Source organism: Saccopteryx bilineata, chromosome 2 (assembly GCF_036850765.1).
Source record: "Saccopteryx bilineata isolate mSacBil1 chromosome 2, mSacBil1_pri_phased_curated, whole genome shotgun sequence".
NCBI lineage: Eukaryota > Metazoa > Chordata > Mammalia > Chiroptera > Emballonuridae > Saccopteryx > Saccopteryx bilineata.
In genome coordinates this window covers 144,562,072-144,575,537 of record NC_089491.1, presented here as the reverse complement: position 1 = coordinate 144,575,537, position 13,466 = coordinate 144,562,072, and the positions used below count along the sequence as shown (strand labels likewise).

The 13,466-nt window shown below is 38.4% G+C and overlaps 1 protein-coding gene across 4 annotated transcripts in view; it reads right to left on the bottom strand.

The window, feature by feature from the left end:
• The window catches only part of CNTN1 (contactin 1), a 388,569-nt gene extending 378,926 nt beyond the window's left edge, over window positions 1-9,643 (bottom strand). For 3 of the 4 annotated variants that reach the window (XM_066258119.1, XM_066258117.1, XM_066258121.1), the window contains exon 1: window positions 9,493-9,643. The gene's annotated coding sequence lies outside the window, so the exon portion shown is untranslated. Of the gene's footprint in view, window positions 1-8,747; window positions 8,803-9,492 lie in introns of those variants that run through there. The other variant, XM_066258118.1, reaches the window with a different exon arrangement.
• Window positions 9,644-13,466: the final 3,823 nt, after the last annotated feature.

The following is a 13,466-nucleotide window of genomic DNA, read 5'->3' as shown; positions in this document are numbered from 1 at the left end:
AATTTAAACTGAGAAAAAGAACATTGCACTTGTCACCAAAAAACAAAAAAGAAATGCACTCTGTGTTTTAAAAAAATATGTTATTTAATATGGGTGTAAGTGCATGTAGTTTAAATGGTCAATTAAATAAATACAAGATTTTAAAATATGTTTAAACCAAAAATTGTATCAGTGGGTTTTATCTCGGATTATTAAAAATAAAAGGGAAACTATAAATTGGTATTGGTACAGTGTATTTTTATTGGATTGCTCAGGACTCTCACTGAATTGTTAATATCAAGATCAATATTCTTTACCTGAAAAGAATGGTGGCAGATGGCTGGCATTTCTCAGTGAGGTGTTTAGGCTAAGCATAATACATCAAACATGCAACTTTCTTTTCAAGCTATGACACTATTATATTATCTTAGGCAAATTACTTATTTCTTGGAGCTTGTTTCTTTACTGTTAAATGTAGATAATCACATCTTTTTATCTAATTTTCACAATTGTTTTGAAGGATCAAATGAGGTCATGCATGTAACTACGCTTTCTAAACAGCTGGACACCACACCATGGTAGACCTTTTTTTTTTTTAAATAAAGAGAAGGGGAATAAACTTTGCCAATATTTAGCTTCAACAAGCTAAATTTATGTATCCATATTAGCCATGTAACTATAAATTTCTTCTTCCTCCTAAAATGCAAAATTATTTAGAAGACTTTCAAACTGATTTAACATTTGGAAATTATGCAGTGTCCTAGGTATGGCTCTTCATTATAAAATCGGTTATCAAAGGGCTCTTTTTAAATCCATTTTGTTGTATAAGTCAACAAAACCAGGAAGTTAATTCTGGAAAAATGATGAAGATTGACATAGCTTCTAGCTTTTATTTATTATTCCAAGGTATAAATATAAATCCTTAATTTGTTGAAATCATTAAATTAGTTTAATCTTAATCTTCTTTAATTCATTTATTTATATTTGTTGAGCATCAACTATTTTCAGGTCCTTCATTTGACACAAAGAAATATAAGGCATGGGCCTGACCTGTGGTGGCGCAGTGGATAAAGCGTCGACCTGGAAATGCTGAGGTCGCCAGTTCGAAACCCTGGGCTTGCCTGGTCAAGGCACATATGGGAGTTGATGCTTCCAGCTCCTCCTCCCTGCCTCTCTCTCCTCTCTCTCTGTCTCTCTCTCTCCCTTTCTCTCTCCTCTCTAAAATGAATAAATAAAATAAAAATAAATAAAGAGTATAAAAAAAAAGAAATATAAGGCATGGCCACTATCCTCAAGGGTTTACTGAGTGGGGGTTATAGACAAGTAAACAATCAATTACACTATAGCAGTGGTTCTCAAAGTGTGCACCAGGACGCACTGGTGCGCCCTAGAAGATTTCCAGGTGCGCCTTATGGTATTCCAGAGAAATATGTGCCTGTTGGGGACCAAAAAACCAACAGGGTTTTTGGAGTTTAGATTTTGGGGGGACAGAGGTGTGGGGAATTGGCTGTAAGCTGACAGTCTGCCCAACCCCCCACCTCACTTGCCTGATTAGGTTGCAAAAGGCTCTTAACTGTGGTGCTGGATTGTTTACACTACCCCCATGTTCCCCAGAAAGACTGGAGGCAAGTTTCTTCTATCTTTTGTTTGGTGTAAAGTTAAGATGATATGTATGATGGGGGTTTTCTGCACTCAACACAAGAGTAAAAAGAGAGGAATTCTTCAATGTATTGATGAGGAAATGAGAGTTGGCCTTTCAAATATATGCCCAAACATTGAAGAAATCGCTAGGACACATCAGGCTCATGTTTCTCATAAACACAGGAATGAAAAAACTTAACACATTCATGCCAGGACCTGCCGAATTTACTAAATTTTACTAAGGTCTACCGGAAAGTTCTGTCCGTTTTTGGAATAAAACACAATACAAATTTTTCTTACCATCAATAAATTTATTAAATAATATAATTGCCATTATTATTAATAATTTCTTGCCAGCATAAGGGCAATTTGTATATCTCATTTTTGAAAAATGTTTTATCTTTTAATGAAAAAAATTGAACCAGTGCTTGTTTAATATCTTCTTCATTTTTTAATTTTTTGCCCTTCAAAAAATTTTGTAAGGACAAAAACAAGTGATAGTCAGAGGGTGCTAAGTCCGGGGAATATGATGGATGCGACAGACATGCTTCTGTCGCATTTCTTCCTTGTTGAAATTCATAAAAATTACAGTGGCGTAAATGAACTTTATCAGTAGCCATGGGTACACTATCGCTTCACACATAAGACTAACGTGAATCAACTTTGTTTTAGTTAATTTGCTATGTCAGTATGTATACATTAAGTGATAAAAATAGAGAGGCACACATGCGCCAAATAAACATGTGCTTACGTGTCGAAACTTGTGTTAGAAATGGACAGAACTTTCCAGTAGACCTTATATAAAAAGATAACGTTTTTGTCTTTTTTTATTTTTTAACCCCTCTTTTTTACAAATTCTAAAAAGCATAACTCAAAAAAAGGTAACATAAAAATGTTTCTTTAATGTCAGAATAAATTTAATTTTGTCATATTTATTTTGTTTAATTGCCATAAAAGCACGCTTGGACTTTATATTTTTTCTTTAATATTTGACTTAATTATTATAACATTTCTCAGAAATTTGTATATAGTACGCCTACAATTATTTTTAGGATTTTAAATGTGCCCCGACTTTAAAAAGTTTGAGAACCACTGCACTATAGTGTAGTAAATGCTATGGTTGAAGTATCCACAGGTTGTTACGCAAGCACTGAATAAAAGCTCAAAACATCCCAGGAGTTTAGGAAAGACTCCTAGAGAAGGATTAGCTGACATGAGCCTCAAATGGGTTAGCAGATCAATTAAAGGGCAGTCAAGGAGACTGGTTATTTCTAGCAGAGAATATACTATGGAGGGAGAAAAGAATTTAGAAAAAGGGAGAAAAGCAATGATGCATCAGGGGAAGTGTGAACAGTTCAGTAAGACTGGCATTGTGAAAGACTAGAGATGAAAGAGTTTCGGATAATGAGAAAATAAACTTAAAGAAATAAACAGGAACCATTTAATAAAGAATGTCAGGTGCAATTAAAGGACTCAAGGCATCTTATTATTAAATATATATATATATATATATATATATATATATATATATATATATATATATATATATATATAAAGAGGACCTTCAAAAGATTTTCAGCAGAGGAGGCACTTGATGAGCTTGGTTTTAGAAAGATAACTCTGGCTATGGTGTGAAGAATATACTAAAAAAGAAGACTGCGAGAGAGGGGGACTTAAATAGGGACTCTGAACTCTGAATATCATCTCCCACTCAGAAAACAAAGACTCATAAAGATTAAATAACTTGCCCCAAATCACACACATCATAACTGGCAAAGTTGAATTTCACTCAAAGCTCTGTACAACTCTAGTATGCTCTTACGAACCAAAACAACTGCCTATCGAAAAAAAAAAAAAAAAAAGCTATAATGCAACCAACCCTAAGCATTTGGAGAATAGTAGCAAAAACAGTGCAGGAAAAGCAATGGTATGGTCAGGTCTACATCAACAAAATCAACTACAGTGGTGAGCAATTATCTAGTGAATTAAGGACCATCTGGATAATCCTGGCAAAAGCAGATTTAGTGCCTGAGTCATTCAGATAATTGTGCAAACATTGTGCCTGCTCTGGCTGAGTAACCTGATCATTAATACTTCCATAGTATGTTTGCCCTGTGGCATTTTTGAAATGGGCAGTGGTAGCTCAGAAAGAATGAAGGTACTATTCATTTCGTGGGAGAGCCGCATAAATAATAATGGGATCTTAATAGACTGTAAGTGCGTTTTATATGTCCCCAGGAGCCATTTCATCACAAAGGGATATATATATATATATGTTATACATAAGCTAAATCTCACTTCAAAGAAGAAATGAAGTCAGCAATATCACCCTTACATGTATGTTTTTATATTCAATTTAATATCAGGTAGCAGAAAGTTTTCTGAGCCTTTAGCAATAACAGATACTACTGCAAATAGATTCATAGGTTAAACTACAATAAAGTTACAGATTTCTATATGTCTAGAACATAAAATACAAAAGGTGAAAAAAAAGGTGAGAAAAATTTTCACAGTATATATAATAGATTTTTTATTAAAGAAAACATGAATACTCCAATAAAGAAATAATCAAACGTAATCCACAAGTTAAGAAATACACAGAGCCAATAAACATGAACACATTTCTTGAACTCATTCAAAATTATAGAAGTACAACTTAAAAGAATAACTAAATACAATTTTTACTCAAAATAGTCAAATTTTTAAAGCACAATTCCAAGTGTTAATAAGAATATAGCCATATTGGGCCCTGGCTGGGTAGCTCCATTGGTTGGAGCATCCTCCTGATATACCAAGGTTGCCAGTTAGGGCATGTACAAGAATCAACAAATGTATAATTGGAACGAGTTGATGTTTATTTTTTTCTTCCTCTCTCTAAAATCAATTTTTTCAGTGAGAGGAAGGGAGGCAGAGATACTCTCACATGTGCCCTGACCAGGATCCACCCAGCAAGCCCACTAGGGGGTGTGGCTCTGCCCATCTGGGGCATTGCTCCATTGCTCAGCAACTGAGCTCTTCCTAGTGCCTGAGGTGGAGGCCTTCAGCTCTCAGGGCCAACTCACTTCAATCGAACCATGGCTACAGGAGAAGAAGAGAGAGTGGAGAGAGAGAGAGAGAGAGAAGTGAAAGGGAGAGGGGTGGAGAAGCAGATGGTCATGTCTCCTGTGTGCCCTAACTGGGGATTAGAATCCAGGGCTTCCACACTCTGGGCCAATACTATACCATTGAGCCAACCAGCCAGGGCTATTAAAATCAATTTTTAAAAAAGAAAGAATATTGCCATATTGGTTTATACTGAGTATCAATTTGTATATGAACCTTTTTCTGGGGCTATTTGGAATAAGCATTAGGTATCTGGATATATTTATGTGTTTGACAAGATAATATGTAAGAAGTTATTGTAAGTAAATGATCAGAAATGCAAAGATTAATATATACTTATATTTATTTTCATAAGGGTGAAAGACCAGATACAACCATAAGACTATATAAAAAAATATTTAGTAGCCATAAAAATATGCCTAGGAACATTAACTGAAAAAAATAAATTTTTATGTTATGATTATTTATTTTTTAGTGAGAGACAGAGAGAGGAAGAGACAGGCAGAGAGGTGAAAGCATAAATCTTTCATTGCAACAGTTTAGTTACTCATTGATTACTTTCTCATATATACCTTGACCAGAGGGCTACAGTAGAGCTAAGGACCCCTTGCTCAAGCCAGTGACCTTGGGCTTCAAGCCAGCAACAATGGGGTTATATCTATGATCCCACGCTCAAGTCAGCAACCCCATGCTCAAGCCAGATGAGCCCACACTCAAGCCTGTGACCTCGGGGTTTCGAACCTGGGTTTTCTGCATCCCAGGCCAATGCTTTATGCCCTGTGCCATGGCCTGGTTGGGGTATGATGTTAAACAGGAAAAAAGGTAGTGAATATTCACTCTAATTCCAATTCTGTAAATTTTTATAAATATTCATAAAAAGAAGTAAACAGGGAACATTTAATGAAGGATGTCAGGTACAATGAAAAGGACTCAAGGCATCTTATAATAAAAAAAACAAGAGGACCTTCAAAAGATTTTCATCATCAGAGTAGATCTCTCTGCATAGAATTTCCTTTTATTTCCAACTTTTCCTAAAAGATTTTCTCATAATTATAAAAATGTTATTTTAAAGTAATATTAAATTAACATACCTTTGTATACAATTTTACACAATAGGTCATTCATACAACCATAATGAAATGTCCCATCTACTTGCTATATTTTCAATGACACACAACTGCTTAATCCTATTCTCAGAATTTGAACCCAAATATTCTTGATCCAAAGATAGTACTTTTTAAGATACGAAGCAAAGCACAGCAAAAGTTTCAAAGCAGAGTAGAACTAATAATATAAATTAACAATATATTATATCAATAATAATATTCAGCATTAAGATGAAAAGATTAAAGCAGAGAGATATATACATTTGATAAATTGCCTACAGCACAAATTCAGGCATGTAATAACAGATGAAACTGGTATCACACACACAAAAAACCAGAGAAACATACAAACTGGAGTTGAGAATAAAAAATAAATAAATTAGTTACTGAATAGATAGTGGGCATTTTGATGTAGGAGAAAGAAAGTCTTAAAAAATTAATTACAAACCTTTGCTAAAAACCAGTTTAAGGGTGATGATTATTGATAGGGAAAAAGCAAAAGCTTATTTTCACTATGCACATTATCATTACTGCAAACAGTACTTCTACTGATAGCTATTATTTATGAGTAATTACTATAGACTAAGCCCTATCTTAAATATGACACATGTATTTTCTCACTTAATGTCCAAATAAACCACAAAAACTGAGGTAAATGTTATTATAATCCCCAACTGACTTACTGACATTCACTTATCTGCATAATGATACATAAATATTTACATATGTAGGTTTCCATCCAAAGCCTATGCTCTTAGCCACTAGCATAGCATTTTGGAATGGCTAATAAAGGAGAGATTAGAAGAATAAATGCAGAAGGAGAATTTTATTTCCAATAAAATAAATTTTCATTACTTTGGGGGGGTTCATTAAAAAGCTAGAAGCAAGAAGAAGAGAAAGGAGGAATGCAAAGAATGGAGGGTAGAAAAAGTAAGAGAAAAATTATGATACCAGATCATTGTTGTATCAAGTAAAATTTCAAGAAGATGGAACAATATGGAAAATGGCAGATTGGAAGTGATGAAAATGAACAATATATCAATAATAGAATACAAACATTTGACATGAAGAAGCAGAGCTTATGCATAAGTTAAGGAGGATGGGTTCTGTGATAGGACAGACCATGGCCAATTTACATGTAGAAATGAATGTGAATGGGAAATGAAAATGAAAATGGATGGACATTGATGATTTTTTAAAAGGTAATTACATGGCATGTTTTGTCTAGAGAAATATGAGTTTTCTTTTTTTCATCTTGATCTCTAGTTGGTCTCAAGGGGCACAAGATATGAGAGAATATATAGAATAACCTGTGCAAAGTCATAACCTTTATTGGAAAATTGAATCATTCTGTGGAAGGATATAGAAACACTCCTGTCATCCACTTTTCCTCATGCAAAGAATAATGAAACCAAAGGCAGTTTCCAAAAGTAGTTCTCAAAACATAGCCTTCTGTCAACTAATAATTTATCCCCAGTAATTGCTGCATCTATCTAAACAACTCCTTATGATAATGCTTCCTCGAGAACAATCTTTAAGCCTACTTAGAACTGTATCCAATGGTAATTGTCTTGTCTTCCAAAGGACTTCCTAGCTAATTAGAAGACAGTCACACTACAATAAGCTTGAAGAAACAAAATAAGACTGTGTCTAAATAACTGAATAACATTGGCCTGTATTATTACTGGTATTAACATTGACCAAATTTTGTCACCAGGACCAAAAACCGTAAGAAGCTGAACTATTCTACTTGAAAAAAAAACTGCTACACAATATAATTCAATAGGTTGTTAGAAAATTAGGGTTAAAATGATGGATTTTTGGAAGATTGTAGGCACATTACCTGTGTCCTTTAAATCCTAGTTTTCTCATCTAAGAAAATGGAAATTTTACTATCAGAATTAAAAAATTTCAGTCAATGGAAAAAATAAATGCATATACATTTATAAAAAAAAAGTTCATGTAGCACAAATTGATATGATGTGAAACAGCAGTACTGTACAAGTTTAAATATCAGGTCCACAAGTAAAATTTATACAGAGAAATATATTGAAACTACTCCAAAGATTCTAAGGGTCCCTTAGTCCTACATCCTATAAAGCGGGTGGATCCTTTTGCCCCAGATCCTTAAATGCTGACAGCTATAAGTTACCACCCAAATAAATTTACTACTGAACAACCAAGGTACAGGCATAAGCAAACCATTATGCTCTAATGAGTTGAATAAAGCATCCCAGATACGACATGTATTTTTTTGATATGTATGTTATATTTCAAGCTGGTAAGGTTCGTAGGTATACCATGAAGCTGAAAAATGCAGGAAAATAGATGAATATCAAATAGCACTCTACGAATGTATTTATAACAATATTTGGAATTATTGATCTTCATGTGCACTGCAGAAACCTTGTTTCATGCAGGGCTTCCTCAGGCTGAGCCTATCTTTTTCGGCTTTTCCGCCAGCGGAGAATCTCAGTCCTTTTGCCCCTCCCACTCAGTTCCTCCAGATTGCTTCTGAAGGCCAAGGCAGCCTGCTCGGCAGCAGGCGAACAGGGCTGGGTGTGCAGGAGCTATATATAGCTCCACCTTGGAGATGTGCACACACAGATGCCCATGCTGGATCTCGCATGCATAAATGAGAAAAGATTGCAGCTCTCCACAATCTCTCTTTCCCATTACCCCAATTTTTCAGTCATTTTCAAAGCTGGGTGTCATCAGCTCCCGAAAGTGATGCAGCAGGGTCTAATTTCTCTGCAGTTCTTCTGCCTACTGCTTCCAGCAATCTGACTCCGACAGGAACCGGCACTGGGCCAACACCTACCTCCCAGATGCGGTCACCCAGGGAGGCTGCCTCGCATCCACCGCGAGCTCATCCGGGCACAATTACCCGACTCTGGGAATCCCCGTGGATAAACCCACCTTTCAGAAACTAGGCGAGAAGGTGGTTCCCAGGAGACAACGCCAGGCTAGGAGAGAAGAGGCAAAGCCTTTGCTGTCTCTCCCCTGCTCAGTCTGCCGCAGAGCTGGGAGAAGGGTCCATGTCCTCTCAATAGAGGCGCAATTAATCCAAACATAGCCCTCGAGTTGCAGGATTTTCCCCCAGCCCCCACTCTCGAAGGGAGCCAGCTTTTAGCAGAGGAAACAAACAAGCCCCTTCTTCCCCTCAGCGCTGTCATTCCCGATTTTATTTTCTGGGATGTGCTAGAGTCTAGAGGCAAGGTGGGAGAGGGAGAAGGGTAGGTACGGACGGCGCGGGGAGGAGAGCTCTTCCCGATCTAGAAGGCGCACGAGTTCCCGGGGCGACACGTCTGCCCCCCCAGACCCTCCCCACCCGGCCGACAAGGCACGTCTCCGCGGCGTCCCCGGCGGTGGGAGCAGAAGCCTGAAAGTTGAGGAGACACCGATGGGGTCTCGGTTCCCTCTGCTCCGGCACTGCCGCCCCCTCCGCCCGTGACCCGGGGCTGCAGCATCCTGCGCACCTCCTTCCCGGCACCAGACTCCCTGCGCCCCAGTCATTCACGACCAAAGCTGCAGCGACCTCATGGAGATTTGGGGGTGACGAAGGCGGGGCAGGATTGGGGGAAGGGAAAGGGAAAGCAACAGTAGCGTAAAAATACGCGTTTTTTTACCCTATCTGCAAAGAAGGAAAAGTCCTGTCTCCTACCTGTTCCCTGCTCCTGCTCGCCCGGCGCGGCACAGCTGGACCATCACCTACAGGTTTCCCACTTCCGCTGCAAACACCTGAGAGCGCATCTCCCCAGCCGGCGCCCCTCCACGCCTGGGTCGAGCCCACCAGAGCTACTTGACAGCAGACGCCGGGCCTTTTAGAGCGGTTATTGGCGCCGCGGGGAAAGTGGGGCGGACACCGAAGAGAAATCCGCGTCTCTGATTGGAAAGAGCGGATGTCACTCTCATCCCAGGACCAGGGTTTTGCGGACGAGGTAGCTGCTAAACCCAGCTGCAAAGGGTCTCTGCAGTGCTTGGAACCAAAATCGGTTGCTACTGGATCAAGGACCCCTAAGAAGTGGGAAACTGGTTTGATGACTTGTCATCTGAGACCCCAAGAGGGAAGGAGAGGCCAGACATGAGCAGACACCCAACACTTCCAGAGCCTCCCTGAAGGGACCATCTGCTCTAAGAGATTTGACAGGCAAAAATATCAGGGGCAATGCCTTGATAGAGAAGCAAGATCCTCGGTTAAGAATGGAGAAAAATAGGAAAATGCATATACTTATGTAAAAACTAAATCACAAGGGGGAAAAAAAGAGATGAGAGTTTTGCTTATTAGTTTCAAGTTCCCATTTTTGTCTAAATGCAACATGTCAGTTTTTCATGTAAAGACAAGGTTAAACTGCTTATTCTATAGTACAGAGAGACTCCCAAATATCCCCTGATAGGAGCAATGTTTCAAATAGGAAAGTTTGTGTAATAACCTCTAAAGAAAGAGTGAAGGAAATTAGGACCAAACTGCATAAAGGACTTGCCTTGGGCAGTTCATTTGGTAGCAAAAGTCTTAAAATACCACCAGACTGACTGTCTGTTTCCTTTCTACTGATATTAGCTCATCAATCCGTTTGTGCTTAAATCCCAAGGCTGCAGAGCAGGGACAAGGCAATCCACACCTACGTGATCTCAAGTATGCCTTTTAGGTTCAGGGCAAAACAACTTTGTGACCATCTTCCATCTTTGCCATTGGTCCAGGAGCAGTGAAATTCAAGGGACTACTTAAACGGGGAAAGTGACAGAAAGATCACAGGTAAAGTGGGGGGGTAAAGAAGTGTCTTATTTTAGTGCCATATAAAAAACAATCTCCCTTCCAGGCTGTATTCTGTCTGCCAAATAGCCAAATTTTTCATCCACATTAATTAATTAACTATCTTAACTAATGCTGAGCATAAGACACAACTCTCATTCTCAAGAGCTTGTGTCTAGTGACCTATTAAAGAAGATGATACTATTATTAAATGCTAAATCACTTTAGGCTCTTAACTTTAGTGCTATGATTGTTACTACTTTAGTGCTATGATTGTTACTACTATTAGGCCAGAGTCTTCCTAAAGTGTTCTCTTTATAAAACTGTAAAAAACAAATTAATGTTTTTGGAAGTGGAAGAGAACCCTACAGAGAATTTTCAGTGCTATATATATATTCTTATGCCAGGAATCCTCTTAACACTGAATCGGAATAACCAAAATGCAATGGCAAGTTTCAAAATCCCATCAGTCATGTTTCTACATAATATGGCCATTAGTCTTGCATTTCTACCCCAGGCACCTACACCAATTATCCCACTGAATTGGACAAATAAGTCATTACTTAGTGCATTTACTGAGCACTTATTCTATGCCGCACCCAGTGTTAGATGCTAGGGTTCTAAACAAGAATAATACATTCAGCGTGTTAAAGAAGGACTCAGGAAGCAATTAAGAGAGTAAAACATTGTAACTGGAAATGTATTATATATATATATATTTTTTTTTTTTTTTTGTTTGTTTGTTTGTTTTTTTTTGTATTTTTCTGAAGCTGGAAACAGGGAAAGACAGTCAGACTCCCGCATGCGCCTGACCGGGATCCACCTGGCACGCCCACCAGGGGCGACGCTCTGCCCACCAGGGGGCGATGCTCTGCCGCGACCAGAGCCACTCTAGCGCCTGGGGCAGAGGCCAAGGAGCCATCCCCAGCGCCTGGGCCATCTTTGCTCCAATGGAGCCCCGGTTGCGGGAGGGGAAGAGAGAGACAGAGAGGAAGGGGGGAGGGTGGAGAAGCAAATGGGCGCTTCTCCTATGTGCCCTGGCCGGGAATCGAACCTGGGTCCCCCGCACGCCAGGCCGGCGCTCTACCGCTGAGCCAACCGGCCAGGGCCAATATATATTTTTTCAACACTAACATTTCTTGATACCTAAACATTTGACACAATGAACTCCACAGATCTCCTCTGGATTTAAGCAGTGAAGAAAGGGAAGAATGAATGCCATGCCGAGGACATAAATGAGCACTGAGGTTAGCATAGGAGTGGAAACAGAAAATCAAAAGAATGTAAAGAAATCTCTGCTAGACTCACTCTCTTATTCTTTAATTCATTCATTCCTTCAGCAAACAGAGATGAATGAGATAGGCAAACTCTTATGAGCACATTCATTTTTTGTTCTTCAAACGATACTTTGTGTATTTACTGATATAATTACATATGACTTTGGAACATAATTCGGATAATTTCTATCTTGTCATCAGGCACCTCATATATGCTCAGTTAAAATAGAGTCTCTGTAGGTTATTGGTTATTATCTTAGAGAGAAAACCTGCATATCTTATGTATATCATTAGACACCAAAATATGTGCTGTAGAGCATTTTACATTTCCAAGTCACTTTCAGAAACAAATCCTCCTCTTTAGTAAGCAAGAGATTCATTATTAGCCCCATTTCATAACTGAGGAAATTTTAAATAAGAAAAGAAATGTAAAGGTAATAAAAAATAAATGTGTATATAGTGCTTGCTATATAGAAGACATCCAGTACATACTTATTGGTGAATATATGGCTTATAAAATGTGAGAGTTTGAAAAACTATAGAAACCATTGAGTTTTACCCATTATACTATGAAGTAGAGAATCAGACATTATAATTTGACTAAGGTCATATACCTAGTCAGGGTCAAAGCTAAGTCTAGAACCCAGATCTTAGGGCAATTTATTCATTATTTTTTTCACCATAAAGTGCAATACCTTCTTCTGGTGTCTCTTTAAGCAGAGTTCTTTCCATTTTTCCTTCCTGAACCACCTAGCCTCTTGAAGTTTTAAGGACCAACAGTGGCATACTCACCGTCTAGCATCTACAAAATACATGAAAGCATGTCACTTTAACTAGAAAGTAAGCAGAGCATAGTCAGTAACCAAAACTCAGTTCACTTGTCAATTTGGGGTTTGCCTCATGAGATTGGTATCAGAGTAATCCGGGCTGGTGTTGAGGTATAAAGAAAGCTAATGGAAATGGGTGGTCAGCTAGGCAGATTGCCTCAGACACCTATTGTTCCTAAAACGAGAAGAAAAGGACTGCAGAAACATTAATCTGATCCCCCTTATCTAACAGCCAGCCTTAGAACTTATTTGCAAACCTTCAAAAGACAGTAGAAAAAGTTTGCCTTGTTCCCTGAATGGTTCTGATTCACCAATCACTCAGAATTCCTTAGCACAATATATTGGGCATTACTTTGTTAAGCTTCCTTTTGCCTTATTATTGCATTTTTCTGCCATCCCTTGCTTCTTCCAGTGTGCCTTGGCTTTCATTCTTGAAATATCCTAATTTCCTCCAACCAGTAATTAAATCTCAGTGCGAGGAGAGGAAACTCAGCGACAGTATAGCTTTCCACAGCATGCACATCTTTTCTTTCTCCTCTGCTCCGCCCACAAGTTTCTCACTTCAGAGCTTCCCAGCACAGTTGCTAACATAACATGATATAGTAAAGAAGGGAGTGAATAAGGAAAAAGGGTGTTTTCCAATCAAAATTTCAAGCTCAACTCAACACAGCAGAAAGAAAAGAGAGGCTCTGCCCACCAGTTTGTAGAAGTCATGCTAAATCCAGACTATTGCATCTTAGAGATCATCACATCAGCCCACTGACCTAGCTCTTACAAAGCC